Genomic DNA, 23,454 nt, shown 5'->3' with positions numbered 1-23,454 from the left:
CACTCTTATTTCTTTGTTAACAGATTATACTCTCCAGCCCCCATTGAATTCATTCATTGCTTTCGCACAATAATTTTGCTTTAGCCAATGGAATGTGAGTAAATGGGATGTTTGCCACATCCAAGCAGACATTTTAAAGGAATTGCAAGTTTTCGCCTGCCCTTTTGTTCCTGTGCCCTGTGCTATAAGGAGGACATGTCCCAGAAAGCTCAGTCCTTTGAGGCAGCAAACTGTGAATACATATTGTGCAGACCTAATGTGAAACAGCTTCTCAAAGCAAAGTCATAGCAGACAAAAGTGGCAGAAAGAAATAACTAGGTCACCAGAAATTTTAGTTTGTTTACTTTGTATCATGTCCTAACAATATCTAATAGACTCAAATCCAGCATTTTGTATATGACAGTACTTGAAGAAAACATATAACATTTAAACCACAATTTCTTCATATATGTATGGGATAAACCACGCTAACATAGACACTAAGAAATTGTCATGAAAAGCATCAAATAAATTTTTTTTTAATATAGTGAATCTCTTGGTTTAGTTTCTGAAATAGTAATTTAGTTTTGAAATACATAAAATACTTAGGGTATAACATGCCATGAAATAAATGTTTAATATGCTTAAAAATAAAACATAAATTATAGAACACTACATAACACATTTATTATTTAAGTATTGAGAACCCAATAATTTGTAAATTTGACTTAAATTTCTGTTTGAGAGATCAAGGAAACTTGAGATGATGAATTCAAACCCAATTCTCAATTATGTACCTTATTCATTTTTACCATTGACCCCAACTCTTCTACAGTAAAAACTTGAAATAGGCATATTAAATTGAGAGGCAATCTCGGCCATTGTTAATGACACATCTTTGATCACCTCCCCCTGACAGTCTGCTTGGAGTTTCCTATAGAAGAATGCCCCAAATAATATAAATAATTATTAGGAGAATTAGAATTTTAATAATGTGTTTTTCAATATAGTTAGCATTTTCATATATACTTTAACAACACTTAGCTAACAGAACACTGTGATAAAGAAAATTATAAGATTTACTCAATTCTATGATACCTGTAGAAAAAAGTAGTATTATAGTAATAAATGAGAAATCTATATTCAAAGATCAAATCCATTTCTTAATGCCAATTTTTTTAAGGTATGGTGATGAGCACAGTGATATAATTTATTTAACTTCCAGAACAGCCTCCTTTTTTCAACATTTAGATTTGTTAACTACTCATTAAACATGATTTGCAGTTTGTTAGCTGAGATTACACCAACGTCTTTGGTGCTATTTATTCAAGAAATGACCTATTACACATTTTTGTAAATAAGCAGTTGATCCTTGTGACTTTGTGTTTTTTATCTTAAGCAGCTTAAAAATCTAAGGTTAAGAAGAAAGCATTATTAAAGGAATTTTTCCCTAGGAAAATAAGGATACCACAGATTTTTAACAAAAGTGAGGCTGTGCCACATTTAAAAAAAAATTATGAGGTTGGAAGTGTAACAATTTATCTATAATATAATTATATCAATTTACAAATTTATGTAGCATTTCAAAATTTCCGGGCTTCCCTGGGGCGCAGTGGTTGAGAGTCCACCTGCTGATGCAGGGGACACGGGTTCGTGCCCTGGTCTGGGAAGATCCCACATGCCGCGGAGCAGCTGGGCCCGTGAGCCATGGCCACTGAGCCTGCGCGTCCGGAGCCTGTGCTCCGCAACAGGAGAGGCCACAACAGTAAGAGGCCCGCGTACCGAAAAAAAATTTTAAAAATAAAAAATAAATTAAAAAAATAAAAATAAAAATTTCCCAGGAAATAGCTGACGTAGCTATCCCTATTTGTTCTTGTCAGCAAGGAAAACATAACCTGCTGAGTATATAATAAGTAGAGATGTTACACTATACTGTAGAAAGAGTGAGAGATAAATATTCCTTCTACTGCTATAGATACAATTTAATTGTCCTCCTAAATCAATTCTTAATTTGAATCTCTTAGAATTTCTTAAAGTTTTAGTGATCTTAATCATTCATTAATACTGCTATATAACCTTTTAGTTCACTTTACCTACATCATTTAATTCACTTGACATGACAATCAAATGACATAAGATTTAATGTTCCTATATACTTCATACATATGAAGTATGCCGAAGATTCTTTGCTTGCCCAAACTTTAGTCAGGCTCATGAATCTTCTAGGCACAACTGTTCACTTTCTTTTAAAATCTAGTTTTATCAAGAACTCCGCTAATTCAGTTTAACCACAACTCCTCACCCTCCGTATCTGATCAATATCTGATCATGTTCCTAATCTTCCACCATTCCCGAGGGTAATGTCTACTCACCCTGGTCTGTCTTAGGCAAGAATCCTGTTAGTTCAGTTTAGCCAGAACCCCTTTTACCTCTGAGGTTTCATCTTAATAATTTTGTATCCACTGACCTCCACCCCCAACCTTGTTCCTTGGCTATAAGTTCCCACATGTTCATGCTGTATTAGGAGTTGAGCCCAATCTCTTCCCCACTGTAAAATCCCATTGAAGTTGTCCCTACACTACTGCAAAAGTCCTGAATAAAATCTGCCTTGCCATCTTTAACAGGTGTCACTGGAAAGTATTTTTCTTTAATAAGTATATGACATATATATAATAGTTGATGTAATATCCATTATAAATTATCCCATGTTAAGAATTAAAATATAGGCTTCCCTGGTGGCGCAGTGGTTGAGAGTCCGCCTGCCAATGCAGGGTTTATGGGTTCGTGCCCCGGTCTGGGAAGATCCCACATGCCGCGGAGCGGATGGGCCCGTGAGCCATGGCCACTGAGCCTGTGCGTCTGGAGCCTGTGCTCCGCAACGGGAGAGGCCACAACAGTGAGAGGCCCGCATACCGCTAAAATAATAATAATAATAATAATAAGTAAAAATATCATCTTGCCCATTCTGAACATGAATAGCTCTAAATATGTCATCAATTCAATGACAATTATCAATTAAGCACTTTCATAATGAGGCACTGTACTAAGCATATATTACTGAGGATCTATCAAATAATGAAACTAATAAAAAGCTCTTTGAAGAAATATTCCAATAGTATGGTTTTTTTGACCACTGGTAGTTCTTTATAAAAATGTAAACTAAAGTCCCATACTATACCTAGTTGTCTTTATTTTGGTTTTAGAATCAGAATACAGGTGACTGAAAGGTGCACTAAAGGTTCAGAAACATTATGATTAATTCTAAAACTCAGAGATGCCAATTCAGAAAATTAAAGAAAGACTCTAGATATCTACGTTTTTAACAACACTGTGGTGATTCTAATACAGGTTATCAATGTAACATACTTTGTCCATGAGACTAACTTAGCACAACAAAGATTTCTGTAAACTCTGAGAAGTACTTGATATTTTCCTGCTCTCATTTTTCCTATCTTCTTTGCCCTTGCTATTACTATATCTTAATAAGGCCACAGAATTCTAAGAATTTGGAATTGAAAACCTGGAACAAATTTTTAAAATTTAGAGTCTTATTTTATTAGCAGAAAGTTAGAAGTAATGCAGAATTATTATGACCATAAACTTTGGTACACTTCAGTCAGATTCTAGATAGTGAGCTGGGGGCACAGAAACATTACTCCTTTTTTCAGTGCATTCTGGCTAAGGACTGTGACTTAGATATTCACCATAAAAATCAACATCTATGGTGAATCTGCTGCCATAAAACTTCCATGGAATGTTAGCGATGATGATCATCCTACTTCAATCTCTTATTTTAAAGTTAAAAAATATTAAATGTAGAGATTTTTAATCATTCAAAGAGGCACAGCTCTAATCTTATGTAATAACTTTAACCTACAATTTACACAGGAAAATATTTTCAATTTGGAAATAACTTTTGACTTCCCCAAATCAATTAGATTTTCTCAGTTATCATAAGGATTCTAAATACATTTACTAGAAATGCTACTAATTACTCTACCAGTTAGCTTTAGTTTCATAATAAACTACTCTAAAAGTTAGTGGCTTTAAACATCAAATGTTTATTTATTAGCTAATCATTCTGCAATTTGTCCTGGGCTCAGTAGATCATTGTACTGTTGGTCTGTTCCAGGCTCAGAAGTTCTCACCTTGGCTCACTCTTGTACCTGCAGTCAGTTTCTAGTTTAGTGGAGAACAGGTTGATTGCCCCTGAGGGCACATCTGTTCTCTGTGCCGCCTCCTGTCTCTCAGCACACTAACTTGGGCTTGCTCATTCACACATGCTCAGAGGATGCTCAAGGACAGAAAGAGAGCAGACCTCAAAGCATTGTTCTTTTCAAGGCTCTGCTTACATCATGTTTGTCAATGTCCCACTGCCTAAAACAAGTTTCATGGTCAAATTCAAGGAGTGAGAAAATAGATTCACTTCTTGATGAGGGGTTCAAGATTACAAGGGTGAAAATGCAGGTTTTGTGGCCATTTTCATAAGGTACTGCAACTAGATTAATTCAGTTATTGATATTGCTGTTAACATGTTCAAGTATATAATTGAAAGTCTTTCCAGCGACTTGAATTCAGTAATGTGGATAAACTATAATCTTTGCAGATGCTCCCTGGATTGATTTTTCCCCTTCTGATAGTCTTAGTCATTTTATTGGAATATTTAGTTCCTTAACATTTAATTTAATTACTTCTATATTTATATTTGTATCTACCAACCATTTGCTCTTTGGCCAACCAGTTTTATGTTATCTTACTCTCTTTTTTTTAAACGTAATTTTAGCTTGATTGGATATTTTTATAATTCATTTTTTTCCTTTATTCATTTAGAAATTTTGTTAAATTTTGTCTTAGCAAAAAACAAGGTTTGAAATTTTGATACAATTTAGTGAAATAATTTATTTTATTTTGTACTAGTTTAAGGGAACCAGGAAGGAATAACTATAGGAACGTATTATAGGAACTATACCTATGGCTAACGGGCAAGAGAGGAAATGGAGTTAGTAAAGCCTCAAGCCACTGAATGAAGGCTCTTCAACATTCAGCCTTAGTGGGATATAATAATAGCCAGAAAGATTGGATCAGGGGAATATATCCAATTTTTATTCTCCTAACTTTAGATTTCATGCCAGTGCTTTCTATTAGCCAAAGCTAATAAGAGATCAAAGGGCAAGAATGTTCAGGTAATGTCAGCCTCCTGGGATAGAGAACAAGACAAAGAAATACAGAGAACTGATCTATATAGAATATGACAAGCAGAATAAACAGCACAGAACTCATAAACACATTTACCATTGTTTTACTGGTTAAACATAAATCTTGGTTTATTTGGTCTAATGCTGACCACAACTGTACTTCTTCCCAGACAAATCAAGAACCTTCGGACACTTTAACTCTGTTCACCCTTTCTAATTTCCATATACTCTTCTTATGCATTTTAATTCTGTGTATTTATACTTTATAACTCTTCATTATAATTACTGTTTTGAGAGAGGCAATATTTATTTCTTCACCAGTATTTGTGTTTGTTTGGGATTGCTCTATTTTTTTTATTGAATATATTTGACATGTAACATTGTTTAAGTTTAAAGTGTATAACGTGTTACTTTGATACATTTATATATTGTAATATGTTTGCTTTTGTGGTGATATTTATCACATTATGTAATCATAGTACAATACATTGTCTATATCCATGTTACTGTGCATTAGATCTCTACAGCTTATTTGCTATTCATTACAAGTTTGTAACCTCAAACACTATCACTCTTATCACCCCCCCATGTCCTTGTAACCACTATTCACCAATATATTTAACCCTTATTTCTTCCTGTATCTTCCAGCTTCTATACCTTTACTGTTTGTTTAAAGAGCAATATTTGGTGTTTCCTTTAGTTCAGATCTACTATGGTAAATTATCTCAAGTTTCATGTATCTGTAAATGCCTTTTTTCCTATTCATTCTAAAGGCTTTTTTTCTAGCTTTAAAATCCTAGGTTGACAGTTTTTTTATTTTAACACTTTATAATTTGTCTTCTAGCTTTTATCACTGTTGTTGAGAAAACAGACAAATTCTTTTGTTGTTTTGTTTTTCTCTAGTAACTTATTATTTTATTGTTTTTTTTGCTTTTGTGAGTTTTACTGTTTTGTTACCATATAGATTTTCTTTTATCCTATTTTATAATCATAGGTTTTCTTTAATATATGGTTTATTGTCTTCATCAGTTTTGAAAATGTTCAGTAATTTCCTCTTCAAAATTATTTCTAGTACATTTTCCCCCTTCTCTTTCTGAGACTACATAAACATACCCAGTCATAGTCACAAGTTCTGACCACACTCAAGGGAAAAGGGATCATACAAAGTATGTACACCAGGATGGGAATCTTGAAGGACATCTCACAATTCTGATGACCATAGAGAGCAATATTCCTGATAGGCCTGGGAACACCATTGCCTTCCATCCTGTGGTTTAAATAAGCAACTATTATGTTAAATACTAATGCCTTAACATCTGTACTCAGGAAGAATGTATTCTTTCTGAAGAAAAAATATATAATCTAATGGTAAAATTCCATTTTTAAAAGAACTGCTGCTATTAAATTAGAGTCAAGGTGGAATAAATTGATACACTTTTATGTGAAATCAAATATATATTTAGAAATAAAATAACCTATTTTGCATAACAAGGGATGATGCTTCATCCATGTCATAAAATAAACTGCACTTTCAGAACTGTTAAAATGTTAAGTTTATAAAATTATTGTCTACTCACTACATGGATGACACCGATCATTAATTTCTCTTGTTTCCCTTCCTGATTACATTTGAGTATGTATTTTTTTCTACTCAGTGTTGAAAAAGTATATCAGGGAAAAAGGAAGAGTAGAGGAGGTATTAAAATATGGTGATGATAGCTTGTATTAGCTTACATTCTTTCAAGGAAAAACACAAATTACAGAAAAGAATCAAATGAGGCAAATATTTATTGATTGCCTAATATTTGTCATAGTGTTTTTTGTTGCTTACCTTTGTAACCCACACAACTGTGGCTATAAAATGGCTAACCAATAATACTAAGAGCTCATGTAATATCGTTAAATATTGTTCTTTGTCACCATTCATCACAGCATTCAAGATTCATCTCTGAGGGAATCAAATTGTTTCTCTTTCTAACAAATAGAGTAAAACTATAATTCCATCCTACAAGCTTTACTCATTAAAACTAAAAGGTAGTGATTATCCTACCTGATCTTGCACGTATAAGCCAATTCAATCCATTCATTAGTTCCTGCTTCACAACAAATAAATGAATGTCTCTGAAACTCTGATGCTATTTACAGCTGTTGTTCCCCTTCTCAAATGCTCCTTAGTTTTTCCTTTTGGTTTTGACCCACTTCTAATTCAACCCAATTTTACCTATTATCAACCAACCCTCGTTTATTGTTTTATTTCCCTGATATTTGTCCTCCCTTTCCTGTTGGATTTGCATACTAATTACAGTTTCCCAGACTTGATTTTTGGTATTCCTCAAAGCTTTTGGTTCAGAGATTTTCTCTTTTCATCCCTGGTTGCCACAGATAGGAACTCCCACCCAAACTTTATCCTTTAGGAATTCAAAAAATTGTCACAATCCAACTTACTCAGTCATCAACCACTACCACACCTCTTCCCCTCCTCATCCTATGAAAGGAGATACAGACTGTAGGCAAAGATAAGTCAAAGAGAGAAAGAAAGCTGAGAAAAATTGAATCAAGCTATTCATAAGCCATAAATAACTGTCAAAAGCATTATATATACACTGTAGAGGGCTAGGTAAGAACTAAATGAAAAAAAAATGCAAGCAAATTATTTAGCACAGTGCCTAGCACATGATAAGTATTCTATAAATATTAATTTTAACTTTACCTTTCTGTGGAATAATGCATTGCTTTAGGGGAGAATTCACACTCATTTTCTCAGTCTGTGCTGAGATGGTTCCCTGACTAGGTATATTTTAGAAGCTCTAAAAGTTGACATAAAGCAATAAATATACTTGGAGAGTCATCAAGGCAAATCTGTTTTAATAACTTTTAGTTCATTTTGGTTATTAAGATAACCTTAAATGAAATAGAACAACAGTAATCATCCAGCACAAATGACAATCCATCAGTATGAATATACCTAGTACATATATATTATATATATGTAAATACACATATATAATATTAACTTTCTCTTTTTCTGTCTATGTGATTTTTGTCTACCTAATAAAATGCTTCACACATTATATTATGCTGATATTCCTCTTGATTTTTAAACTATTGAGAATTCCCTTGGACACTGTCACTTTGCATAGTGATTGAAATTTTAATAGACATTTAATTTGTGGTTTTAATAATAAGGCTAGATGTAAAATATGTGTATGAAGACATACAAGGTACAAAATAGGTATGCCATTCAGATTTTATAATAAGCTCTCCTGAGGATAAGGAAGTTCAGAAAATTTTTAATATTCATATTTTTGTCTTTAAGATCTACTTTTATTTCAAAGTGGGTAAAGCAGTTTTTCTTTCCACTTTATTACACTTCATGGAATAGAGTAATAGACTAACATAGAAAGGGACCGGGATCTGGTTGATTGTATACATATGATTTGACTCTTCAACTGTACAGGCATTAAATATAAGTACACATTTTAATTTTTCTGTCTCACAAATTAAACATCTCATTTCAAATCACTTCACCCATTTCAGATTGTGAACTTTGATCCATAATTACCAAACTGATCTACTATATGAACATAAAAAGTTGTAAATACCAATTCACGCATGAATATTGTGTCACTTAATAGAAAGCAATCTATGTAACAAATTAATTTCAGAGTATAGAACTGGAAAAATATTAACATATTTCTTGATTTGTATAGAATAACAAGAAGAGAAGGATCATCTTTTATTATTCTGTCATCAGTTCTTTGATGACAAATGGATGACTGATGGAAACTTGTTGATAATGCTTAGACATTTTGCTGTTTTGTCTTTCTGTGGTAAGATAAACCTTTTTTCTAAGGACTATCTCCCCAAAACTTAAAAAAAATTATTGTAACATAGCATATTTTGGTGGAAATATTGAAATCTGAGGGCATAAATGCCTGGGTTCTTGTCCTGTGTCACTCATTATGTTTGTGATTTCAGTCAAATCTCTTTATGAGCTTCAGTTTTTTCATTTGTAAAATAATGTAATTATGTTTAAATTTACTAATTAAACTCACAATCATGTTTAGGAATCAAATGAAATAATGTACATAAATTTACTTTTTATACAGCAAAGCTCTCTAATAAAATTAGCTATTACTATATACCAATATTATAAAAATTACATTTCACTTTTTAAAACATGCTAATGAACCTAAATTCAATGTAGTCATAAAAAGCATTATAATTAATAATTAATTTATGTTTGTTGAAGGAATCTAATACATGTTCAGTACCTATTATTTCTTAGGCCTTTTTAGTTTATCTCTAAATCAATCTTTAGAAAGTTTATTTGGCAAAATATTTTATTCTATGTTTTGAGATGAAAGAAACTGAGACTCAGATGAATAAGTAGTTTGTCCAAGGAGCACAACTAATAAGATACAGATCTTAGATTTGAAATCCTGTCTCTGATTTTGAAGTGAAAACTCTTGAGACACCCACTTCTGTCTTACTAATTTATTAATCAGAATAGACTAAACATGTCATATACAGCCTACTGAAGATAAATGTTAAGACTTTGAAATTCAGCCATGAATCAGGCTTAATTCACATTTTATGAAAGTCCATTTGCATGCATTCTGTATATACAAAGAATAACCTCTTTGTAAAATATGCCATTTTTAACATGGAATCACAATTTTATAGAAATGGTACTGTTTCCTTAAACATAAACTCATAATGCATAAGTTAACTTGGGGAAAGGCTACCTCAGGTCAAAGAATCCCAAGTACCTTGAGCTAATTAATATTTAAGTACTTGATCCATTAAGTGGCACTTACAGGCACAATTTATTGGTTGCAAGAAAAAATAAAAGAGGAAAAAGATGGTAAAGGAGGAAAGCAAGAGATGTTATGAATACCTACTAGCCTCAAAGTTGTTTTCAACTCAACTTTTAAAAGATGTATATATAGGGCTTCCCCGGTGGCACAGTAGTTGAGAGTCAGCCTGCGGATTCAGGGGACACATGTTTGTGCCCCGGTCCAGGAGGATCCTACTGCCGCGCAGTGGCTGGGGCCATGAGCCATAGCCGCTGAGCCTGCGCCTCTGGAGCTTGTGTTCCGCAATAGGAGAGGTCACAACAGTGAAAGGCCCGCATATCACACACACAAAAAAATACTTTAAAAAAAAAGATGTATATATAATAACGCAGGCCATTTTGATTTTTCTTATGAGCCCAATCAAACATAAGAATGCTGGGGAGGGGGTTATTTTGCTCTTTATTTTTTTGGGTCAAATCAAGCAGTGTATAAAAATACATGCTAAAACTTGATCCCTTACCCAAACCTCTATCTATGCCTCCCACAACTCAATCTCATTCTATCCTTCAGTCAAACCTCATTTCTCCATCCTTCAGCTTCTACTTACGTGATAGATCAGGGTAGACAGTGGCCAGGTTTGTGGATGAGTTGAGAGATGGTTAAATGTAGGGCCTACCTTGAGGAAACAATGAAACAGGATTGAATGGGATACAAGACTTAGGAGAGGATTATGGTAAACATTAGGTAGGAGATGTGGCTAATGATTTTATAAGAATCACAGATGAAATAAAGGTGTTGTTGAGCAAACTTCATGCAAATAAAAACCATTTTCTTCAAAGGAGTCAAAATGACCTGGTGCTTACATTAAAGCAAGCATGTCAACATTGATTCAAAAGTCCTTATATAAAGCAGTAATACTCTTCCTCATTTTTAGCTAACAGTTTCAGGCTGTCTTAAAGCTTAATGAGTTTTCTACTGTACAAAGCATTTTCATATTTAATTACTAAAATCCTCATAATGGCCCTAGTAAGTTGTTATTAATAACCCCACTTTGCAGATGAGGAGGTAACATCAGTTGTTTAATGTAATTCATTTAAAAAAGTGACTGGGACTTCCCTGGTGATGCAGTGGTTAAGAATCCGCCTGGCAATGCAGGGGACACAAGTTTGAGCCCTGGTCTGGGAAGATCCCACATGCCTCAGAGCAACTAAGGCAGTGCACCACAACTACTGAGCCTTCATTTTAGAGCCCGCGAGCCACAACTACTGAGGCCGTGTGCCACAGCTACTGAAGCCCATGTGCCTAAAGCCCATGCTCTGCAGCAAGAGAAGCCACCACAGTGAGAAGCCCACACACTGCCATGAAGCATAGACCCCGCTCTCCAAAACTAGAGAAAAGCCCACACGCAGCAATGAAGACCCATTGCAGCCAAACATAAATAAATAAATAAATAAATACATAAATAAAAGAAATAAAAAGTGACTGAACCAAGACTACTTACTAAAATTCAATATTCGTTTAAATATCCTCAGCTGTGAGGACACTTCCTGTTATTGAAGTGCCCCTACTAATTTTGATGGAAATTTTGATTTGCTACACCTAACATAGAATCTGGATCATTTCTGCAGTTCTTTTACTCTATCTCACCAGCAGAATTACCCAATAACATTAGTTTTCCAGTGCCTTGCATACATGTTGCTGGGACAAATCATAAAATCACATAAGAACATTCACTCAAACTCAATTCTATTAATTTTGTACTCAAATTCCAAGATCCAGTCTAGTAATGCTTTAATCACCTGGCTGTAGATTACCCAACTTGAAGATTTTGTTACACAATTACATCTCTAGCTAGCTTCAATAATAGTTTCTTCTCTTGGTGGGTTGAGTGTTCAGTGTTAAAAATCTAATTGTGTTGTTAATACTGTTATTTATCCACGGACCTTTCTTTTATTCAAGGTAACCCGGAGCAAGTTCTATAGCAAAAATGAAGGTAAACTGAAAAGAAATTATGTTAGAGAAATGATTTATGGAAAGGAACTAAAATAGCATTAATTCATAGAAGCTTAGGGCTGCAACAGGTGTTGGGGGTTATGTATTCTTAAACCAAAATCCTTTCCATGATCTCCCTGACAAGGGACCATTATAGGTTTTCTCTTTGAAGGATATCTTTTTTATTCCACAGTAGAATGAGGCTATTTCAAAAAGTAACAATCTATTAACTATGCTAGAAAGCTTGACTTCTGAAAGGTACAATCCAGCTCTCTAAATTCTATGCCAGTCCTGGTAGAACTGTGGCAAATTTGGCTTTGTAGGTTTCTGTGAAAAGACTTTATTGAAGAGACTAAGACTTTACTCAACAATGACTCTGAATTCTCTCAACATGAATACATGTTTCTGAATTGTTCTTTAGTCGGTCATGTACCCTAGTCTCTTCTGCCTTAAAAAAAATGCACAACCTTCCCACAGTCACATCAGCATAATGTATTTCACATATCATATTATGCATAAGAAACGTATGCTTCAAAACAGACTTTTAAACATACGGGAACTAAATCAGCTTATTCTCATAAAGTTTCTATTCCTTTTAGCTTTACAAAATTAATATATATGATATATACATTCAAATATGTATTGGAAGGTAATACAAAAATTGTGAAATTGTATAATGTATTGCACTTTTGATTTTCTTGTTTTATTATATAATAAAAATTATAGAGACTTCCCTGGCAGTCCAGTGGATAAGACTCTGTGCTTACAATGCAGGGGGCGAGGGTTTGATCCCTGGTTGGGGAGCTAAGATCTCACATGCCTCGTGGCACAGCCAATATATATATATATATATATATATATATATATATATATTGCATAAATATAGATCTTGTGTGTATATACCAAACTGAATAAAAAATCAGAAGTATGGGGCTTCCCTGGTGGCGCGGTGGTTGGGAGCCCGCCTGCCAGTGCAGGGGACACGGGTTCGTGCCCCGGTCGGGAGGATCCCACATGCCGCGGAGCGGCTGGACCCCTGAGCCATGGCCGCTGGGCCTGCGCGTCCGGAGCCTGTGCTCCGCAACGGGAGGGGCCACAACAGTGAGAGGCCCGCGTACCGCAAAAAAAAAAAAAAAAAAAAAAATCAGAAGTATGCAAAAATTATAAAAAACATTTTACAGCAGAAAATACAAAACAAAATCTACAAACAATAAAAGCTGGAGAGTGTGTGGAGAAAAGGGAACCCTCTTTACTTTTGGTGGGAATGTAAATTGATACAGTCACTATGGAGAACAGCATGGAGGTTCCTTAAAAAACTAAAAATAGAACTACCATACAACCCAGCAATCCCACTACTGGGCATATACCCTGAGAAGACCATAATTCAAAAGGATACATGTACACCAACGTTCACTGCAGCACTATTTACAATAGCCAGGACATGGAAACAACGTAAATGTCCGATGACAGATGAATGGATAAAGAAGATGTGGTACATATATACAGTAGAATGTTACTTGGCCATTAAAAGGAATGAAATTGGGTCATTTGTAAAGATGTGGATGGACCTAGAGTCTGTCATACAGAGTGAAGTAAGTCAGAAAGAGAAAAACAAATACCATATGCTAATGCATGTATGTGGAATCTAGAAAAATGGTACAGATAAACCTATTTGCAGGGCAGGAATAGAGATGTCGATGTAGAGAACGGACATGTGGACACAGGGTGGGATGGGGGTGTGGGATGAATAGGGAGATTAGGATTGACACATATACACACCATGCATAAAATAGATAGCTAGCAGGAACCTGCTATATAGCACAGGGAGCTCAGCTCGGTGCTCTGTGATGACCTAGATGGGTGGGATGGAGTGGGGTTGGGAGGGAGGTCCAAGAGGGAGGGGATATAGGTATATGTATACCTGATTCACTTCATTGTACAGCAGAAACTAACACAACATTGTAAAGCAATTATACTCCAATTAATAAAAAATTAACATATATGTTGTATACATTCAAATATGGATTGGAAGGTAATATGAAAATTGTGAAACCATATAATGCATTGTACTTTTGATTTTCTTGTTTTATTATATCATAAAAATAATAAGAAATATTTTACAGCAGAAAATACAATTGAAATTCAGCCACATTGTCCTCTGATATGCAGATAAGACCATGTCACATACATAAACTGGTGGACCTGAGATAGGGGATAGATGGGCCCCTGGGCTGGACAGCTGGTATTTGTCAAGCAGAGCAAATCTGAAACTTTTTTTTTCCCTAGACACTCCAAGGACAAAGTTAATGGCAGGAGCTGATCTCTGCTGGCATAAAGACATTAGATGACCACTCCTGAGGTCAAGGAAACCTCCCCCACTGCACATGCACAGGAAGGCTCCTTGGGAGTCAAAAAGGGAGGCAGTACCACCCCATAATAAACGTGGACATACCCACACAGGCCTCTTTGCTGGAGTCCATCTTAGTAAAAATTTACACACAGTTGTTGGGGAGGGTGGTAGGGCAGGTCAGATGTGTAAGAGAAACAAGATAAGTGGCTAAAGGTAAACAAAGACCTGGAAGAACTGTCCTATATAAGTGACAAATCACCTCCTTACTGCACTCCTCATTCAGGAAGCCTGTACTCCTCTCCAGGTATGTATTTCTGCCTTGCTTCTCACTTAAATAAATAAACTGTGCTCTGTGTGCTCTCCCATACGTTGTGCTGTGTCTGTAAAAATAAGCTTTGTACCTGTTTTTGCAGTTTTTGCCTCCTTGAGAAATTCATTTTTCAAAAGGGGCAAGAGCCAGGGGAACTTTGCTTCTAGCCTGTAGCCCCTGGTGGACTAGTGGCTAGGTTCAATTCCTGGGCAGCGAAATAAGGTCCTGCTTCAACTCTGCTGTCCCTCCGAGAACAGACCAGCCAATGCAGAGCCTTTTGATAGGCACATGGAAAGGCATGGTCGAGTCACAACATTCTCAGCATGAAAAAAGTAAGTTTGTTTCTGAGAAGAGCAGAGCTCTGCCTCTCACATTTGCTTCAAATTCAACCTCTTGGGAACTAATGTGTTTCCTAGAGCGAGAGAGAGGCCTGTGAATAATAACTTAAAAGATTATATTTTCAGATAAAAATGCTGTAAAGTACCCAGGCATAAAATAATACTATTTTTTCAATAAAATAAAACAAAAACAAGGAAGATTGCCATATTTAGTAGACACTCTGAGGACTGTAATTCATCAGCAGCATCTACAGAAGCTGCTGTGTCCCATGGGAGCTGACAAATCAGTTTCAGAGACTTACAAGGATCACTCCTAAAGAATGCAGAGAAATATTGGAGGAAATTTTATAGTGTGCCACACTGCTGAGGTCCTAATGCAACATGTGGGGATCAGACCCAGAGAAATATGAGTTACTTATATTACCGAAATTCAATTTTCGGTAAATTTTTGCACTAAAGGCTGGTGCAGCCTATGTTACATATAAACATTTCAAAGAGCAAAGCCCTTATAACTTTCTCTTTCCCAAAAGACAGATATTTTCTTAAGAGAATATTTTTTTTCATATGGGAAGACTGTAAGATGAGTTTTGCAAAGTGCTTTGAATTGATCATATATATATCTACTTAATAAATGGTAGCTATTTATATACAACATGAGAAGCTTTCATATTATTTTAAGAACTTGAATCAGTGGACTCTTCAGGAAGATCAACACTGCAACAATGGTGAAGTTGATAAGGGGTAAGCAAGACAAAGCATAGGAAAGTCGGTTAGGAAAGTATTCTAATACTCAAGTAGAAAAAATGGGGAAGTGGGTAGAGTTCTGGGGAGAGACTGGAAGGTAAATTTAAGAACCAATTGGGAAACTGAATGCATAGGACTTGTTAACAGTTATCACACTGAACAACGTGTGCCAGGGACTTTCATGCATAATTCTCTCTTTCAAATTTCTTAGTCTAGCATGGAAAATATAATCACTGATAGTTATAATATGTGACATTATGCAAAGAAGTCTTGAGGCGATATAGCAGACACTGTTACTGCCATGCCCTGTATCAGCTCAACCCAATTTAATTCACCTGTAGCTATGGTCCAAGTGTCCAGCAAGCTGATAGCTTCACCTGAAAGCCTTTGCCTAAAGACTTTTCGGCACTTTGGGCACTTACTTCACCAACCACTGCAGGCTCAAGGTGGAAACTGGGGAAATTAACACACCAACACTGGAAGAAGCCCTCAACCACTGTGAGGTGTATGCCATATGGGTTCTCGCAGAGTGTCCCCATTGGGATTGAGTCCCTGTTTCCCATGGTGGTAAAATGTTATTGACACACCTTTTTCCTTATTTCATCGTCTCACTTTCCCTACTCACTCATTTGTGCTTTCTAAGACTACTTCCCAAATTAATAAGCTGCAGTTAAGTCCTAAGTCCTTTTGTCTTCATCCTTCTCTTTTTTTTTTCCTTTGTTTTTTTTTTGGTGGTGCGTGACTGGACTATAAAGTAAGAGAGTTGGAACCAGAGGTGCCATTAGAGAGCCATCTTCAAAATGAGCTTTAAGAATTGTGTCATTTGACCAGATGTCAACAAGGACCACAATGTTGGTGCTAAATGGGATGGTGCTAACCTCTCACATGGTGTAGCTTCCCAATTACTAAGATTCTCACAGTGGTAGATAAAGGTGAAGTACAGGTGGAAGCACACTGGTTTATACTAATTCTCTAGCACTTGAAAAGAGGAGACAATAAAAACTAAAAGGTTAGTGGAGCTAACTGGTACTTGCTGGACAAGCCTTAACAAGAATAACAGGCAATAAGCTAATCTTCTATTGGATAAGAAGATCATTGATGGTTTCTTGGAAGAGAGGAATATGTATTAAGCTTTTAATTGGAACTGACAGAAACAAACATTTCAAGTAGTGGAAGTAAGAAGCATCACTGTGTGTGTGTGAGGAGAAGTATAAGCCATTTCTTGTACGATAGTCAGGAGCCAGCAACAAATCTGGGCAAGATGTCCAAGGTCAATGAGGGTTTTACATGTCCTTTTAAGAAGCTTGAGCTTTATCCTACATGTAACACAGAGTGATTCTTGAAGGCTTTCTCAACTCTGCTGAACACAGAAAATGACTGACTATTTTCTCAATTTTTTCAAGAATAGTACATAACTAGCACCACTCTACATGCATAGGAAAGCACTTAATTTACTATATCTAATGGATGTCTAAGGATGTTAGGGCTTACTTCTCACAGAAACCTATTTGGAAAAAGCTGAGGGTTTTATAGTAAACATTACTATAGCCTTAGTTTTAAATATAACACTCTTTACTTACACTTGGATTATCTGAAATTAAAGTCGTTGAATGGGACAGTATAATTCTCTTTCTCTAACATTTACAAAGAGAATCCAACCAAACTACTTGAGACAAAAAATCAGACTTCTTAAAAAGAATAACTTAAATATCTCATGAAAGATTACTTTACTGCCTGAAACAATGAGGAAAGAGTTCATCTCTGCTTTGCTTTTTAATTCTGCTTCAAAGCAACAACTCATACTCAAACAGATGCATAATTATGTTCAAATTCAGTACTTTAAAATCAAATTTTGGCTGTGAATTGAAAAGTTGTTTTTTTTTCCCCTTAAAATAATGCAATATATGAGAAATTTGGTTTTCTGTCTGATTTCTGCTTTTCTTAGTGTCTACACAAATTTATTGACCAGAAACTCTGAATGAGAAACAACAAGATGCCATTGTTAAAGTTATAAAATTTCAATTTTAGTTATGAATGTTGAAAATATCCATGAATAAATTTGCAATGTATCATAGTAAGTCAACAAGTGAATGTTTTCTGTCTCTCTGATTCTATGATGGTTATTTAAACCCTATACCAAAATATTATATCAGATAAGTTAGTAGCTACATGTAGAACAATAAAATGTATATAAGTAACATATTTACTTATAATTCAACTTTTAATTACATTTTTATAAACTAATATAAGAAAGTTTGGTGGTCCATCAGAAAAAAACTGGACATAAGATAGTATTATATTCAAGACTGCTTTATTCTATGATTTCAGAGACTAAATAAAGAGAAAATATAAAGCTTAAATCTTCAATTATTCCAAGTTGTACTAATCATGACATTCTAGTTTCACTGCCAGAAAAATTAACAATCCAAAATCTCAATGTCTTAAACTAACAAAAATCTTTTTTTTTGTCATCTACACTAAATGCCCAATGCAAGAGAGTTGGACAGCAATTGGGAGCAAGGCTCGAAGAAGCTACTTCTAAATCCAGGTTGACTGTGGTTCAACAGTATGATTGCCATTTTCTGCAACTTGGGAAAAGAGAATATGTAAACTCCCAACAATTGTTCTATAATTCATCCTGGAAGTGATACCTACTAATTTTTTACAGCTCGTTGGCCAGAAATAGTCACATGTTCCCACTATGTTGTAAGAAAGCTTAAAATTTATATTCCCTGTGCTCAGGAAGAAAAGAAAATCTGGATAGTCATAAGCATTAGTAACATCTGTTACATATTCTAATTCAATTACCAAATTTTAAGGTGGAAACCATAAACATCATGTCATCGTCACTATAATGAATTAAAGAAACTTGTTTAAATTGTATGTCATGAAGTGCAGTTATATAATAAATCAATTTTCTTATTTACAGCTCAGACTCTTTTCAAAGAGGTTCTGTTGAAACAAGATCTTGACAAAACCATCTTGAATTTATGCAAGCACTTATTGTCAAGAAACTGCAAAACATTTATTCAGACTTGGTGAATAATACATGTACTCAGATTTTCCTGGGAATTAGCAAAAAATAGTCTGGATTGAAATAAATGTAAAATCATTTTTACTAAATGTAGAGAAAGTAAAGAAATGTTTGGATTCTCAGAATAAATTGTCTTTTTAACTATGAACCATTTAGTCCAACCACTTGTTCTCTCCACCTGATCTACTATTTAATATTCTTCATATTTTTAAAATTTTACTTTTTTATTGATTATCCATTTAAGCACCACAAATGAAGTATGTTGAGAGGTCTATATAGATAATATGAATATATGCCATAAATTAATTATACAGTACAACTTAAAACTATAATTTGATTCTCTAAAGTTTTAATTTCTCTCTATATGATAGGTCATGAGGAACACACAGAGCCACAAATAAGTAGATTAGAAGGTAATGCACCCAAAATCAATAGCAATTGTTGTTTCTGAAATTAGGATTAAGGTGTTTATTATTCTTTGTGACGTTTTTCTGTGTTTCACGATTTACAGTCGACATTCTTTTCCATTATAATTCTGGTACCCATCAACACATAAAAATAAACCCAATGTGAAGTCATCAGAATTTCTAAGTTAAAAACATTTTTAAAATGCAAAACTGTATCTGCAGATAAACTTTTTGAACACACTCCACCATTTATTAATTGTATCAGCTTAGGGAAATAACAGTTTTTCACCTCTTGATTACATCCTCCCAAAGTACATTAATAAATATGCTCACTGTCCATCAATATCCATTTGCTCCCTTCATAAACAGAATTATTTCTAGATATATAATCTTCAAAATTAAGACTACATTTCTTACTTTTTCCTTCTCTTATATTTATTTATGTGGCTAAATTCTGACAGATGAAAGCTGCCATGTATCTGCTTCTGGATATCTGCTGGTTCACCCCATTTTTGCCGCTTCTTCCTCATCCCTTTCTTCCCAGTCTTCCTTCCCAACCACAGCACCCCACCATCCCCAGGCCCTCACAATGAAACAGTCAGTTGGAAAGAGCCTGAGTTTGTGAGGAACTATGGAACAGGATCATCATATAAATCCTTCAGTTATTTTTTGAGGGAAATAAGCATTTCTCTTCTTGAACCTACTGTTACTTCTAGTTTTCTGTAAATTTTAGACCACAGAATCTTAACTTGACGAATAATACATCAAATAATAAATTTTCTGTAAATTTTAGCCCACAGAATCTTAACTTGACGAATAATACATCAAATAATATTTTAGGAATTAAATAAGATAATACTTGTTATGAGTTTAGCATGCTGTTTCTTACGTGGTAAATGGTTAGTTAAATGTTGCCTATTATTTCTCTTTTTAATACTTATTTTAAATGGTTTATGTGTGTTCAAGCAAAAGAAGTCAACTTAAGAAATATTTATTGACAAACCTCTCTAAGCATTGAAACAAAGGAGAGAAAGCTAATTTTCTGCTCTTAAAAAAAAACAAAAACAAAAACAATTTTGTTGGGAGTAAATGCTGAAATAATTATAAGAAAATGAAAGCACATACATCTTTCCACAATTCAGTTAGAAACTAGGTGTTATATGGATCAAAAGGAGTTTAAAGCAATTATTATCTCACAGATAGTTCATACATAAATTTTAAAATCCAAAACAAAATTCGTAGACCAAACCCCCTCAGTCACTTCTTTTACAACAAATTACTTTATCAGAGAGAGAGACAGAGACAGAGACACAGAGAGAGAGAGAAAGAGATACACACACACACGCACACACACACACAAACACAAACACACACACCTTAGATTGATTCTACAACTTGACATTTGGAAATATTTTCTTCTGACCCTCAATTTTATATCAATAATAAACTGTTAAACTGGCTGTCAACTTTTAAATTCAAACTCAAGCATTAAATATTATTTTTCATGTAGAAACTTTATAACAATAAATTTAAAGAAATGTTTTCTTCTGATTGATCAAAATATGTAATTATTTTTCATATATATGTCACAGATCTGTTTGCAACAATGTATTATATTAACCGTCAAACTTCATGATTATAAATTGTAAATTAACTTTGCTGAATTTTACCATTTAATAGTTCATTGGTCTTTGCACATATTTTGGTCTTTTCTTTCATGGTCTTCTACTTCTTGACCCCTATCGCCTATAAAAGTCAGAGAATGTAATATCCGGGTAAAACTATAATCAAAAAGGTACATGCACCCCTATGTTCATAGCAGCACTATCCACAATAGCCAAGAAATGGAAATAACTTAAATGTCCATTGACAGATGAATGGATAAAGAAGATGTGGCACATATATAAAAAGGAATATCACTCAGCCATAACAAAGAATGAAAGAATGCTATTTGCAGCAACATGTATGGACCCCGAGATTATCATACTAAGTGAAGTAAGTCAGAAAGAGAAAGATAAATACCATATGATATCACTTATATGTGGAATCTAAAATATGACACAAATGAACTTGTCTATGAAACAGAAACAGACTCACAGACATAGAGAACAGACTGTGGTTGCCAAGGGGGAGAGGGATTGGGGGATGGATGGATTGGGAGACTGGGATTAGCAGATGCAAACTATTATGTATAGAAAGAATAAACAACAAGGTCCTACTGTATAGCACAGGAAGCTATCTTCAATATCCTGTGATAAAACCTCCCATTCCCTATAGGTAACCACTTAAAAATTTCATGTTTTATCTTTCCATTTTTCAAAAGGTATAAACATATACAAATACTATATATCTTGTGTATACATATATACACATACATATATAATACACATATACACATACATGTATATATAGACATACACTGTTAACCCTTGAACAACATGGGTTTGAACTGCATGGGTCCATTTACATTTGGATTTTTTCAGTAAATATATACAGTCATCTGTCTGTATCCACAGGTTTTATATATCCAGAGATTCAGCCAACCTCAGATTCTTTATTATGTTTATGATCTGAGGTTGGTTGAAACATGGATGTGGAATTCGAGGATACTGATGGCCACCTATGGCACCTGAGCATCTGCAGATTTTTGTATCCACAGAGGGTCCTTGAACCAATCCACCATGGATACCAAGTAATGACTGTATATACATAGTGCATATATATATATATATATATATATATATATATATATATGTATGTGTATATATATATATACACACACACATACACACAATAGTACTGCATGTATATATATACATATTTATATATATGATGGTATAGTTAGTATAATTAATTTTATTTTCTCTTATAAAGACTGAGATTGAACATCTTTTCAAATGCTTAAAAGTCATTTGTACTTCTTTTACTATAAACTTGCTCTTCATATTTCTAGCTTGTTTTGGTTGTTGACCTCTTACTTCTTTATTTTAACAGCTCTTTATATATCAGGGATATTGATTCTTGGTCTTTGATATATAAGTTGCAAATATTTTTCTCTGCTTGTCATTTATTATTATTTTTACTTTACTTTTGTTTTCTTTTGGTATGAAATTAAAACTTTTTTGTGGCATCAAAAGAAAATATCATGTGATAAACCATAATGGAAAAGAATATAAAAAATAATGTATATATATATGTATAACTGAATCAAAATGCTGTACAACAGAAATTAACACAGCCTTGTAAATCAACTATACTTCAATAAAAACTTTTAAAAGTCAGAAAATATAGTTTAAACATTGTTTTTGTTTATATTTAGCATTATATGCCATTTATAGTAAGTGCTCAATATTTTACTTTTTTACTGTAGGACAACCAGTTTCTTTAAAAATAAAGCTCAACTAGCCAAGCTTTACACCGAATTAAAACTGCAAATTTGTGATATTCAAGTCAATGAATATATTTACTCCATTTGGAATAATGTATTTGTCAAAGAGTCTTTACAGGTAATGGCCCAGGGCAAATAAAATGATCAGATTAGGTTGGACATTATCCCTCTCTATTAACCCCTTATCTAATCATTGAAGTTAGTGTTAATTGATATTTTAGACTACTTTTTAGTTTTTATATGTACACTCAAATATCAAAGGTTATTTTCCCCAAAAAAACTTTTATTAAAGTTTGTAAGGTGATATAAATTTTGCAATAATAAAAATATAAGATAAAAATAGGGCTTCCCTGGTGGCGCAGTGGTTGAGAATCCGCCTGCCGATGCAGGGGACACGGGTTCGTGCCCCGGTCTGGGAAGATCCCACATGCCGCGGAGCGGCTGGGCCCCTGAGCCATGGCCGCTGAGCCTGCGCATCCAGAGCCTGTGCTCCGCAACGGGAGAGACCACAACAGTGAGGCCCGCATAGCACAAAAAAAAAAACAAACAAACAAACAAAAAAAACAAAACAAAACAAAAATATGCTTATTTTGACCTAAAATATGTTGAAAGTATTTGAATTCTTTCTTTTTCTGCTGATACTAGTCACAAGTCAAGTAACAGCAAAAACATTTCTAGAAAATATATATAAATAATAAGAAAAATATCAAATAATCTTAAATCAGTTTAACGTGATTTTTATGAATAAACTAAATTAGACATTTGTTAATTCCCTATTCAACAAAATACATTAAAGTATTTTTAATCTTTCAGGGTTGTCTCGAGTCATATTGAAATGTTAATGTATTTTTTAAAAATCTTGGAAAGTAGCATTATATCATTTCCCTTTAGAATTCTTGGAGATTAAGAAATGCATAT

Source organism: Kogia breviceps, chromosome 5, assembly GCF_026419965.1.
Source record: "Kogia breviceps isolate mKogBre1 chromosome 5, mKogBre1 haplotype 1, whole genome shotgun sequence".
In the NCBI taxonomy this organism is placed as follows: domain Eukaryota; kingdom Metazoa; phylum Chordata; class Mammalia; order Artiodactyla; family Physeteridae; genus Kogia; species Kogia breviceps.
The sequence above is the reverse complement of the archived record's forward strand: the minus strand, read 5'-3'. Positions refer to the sequence as shown.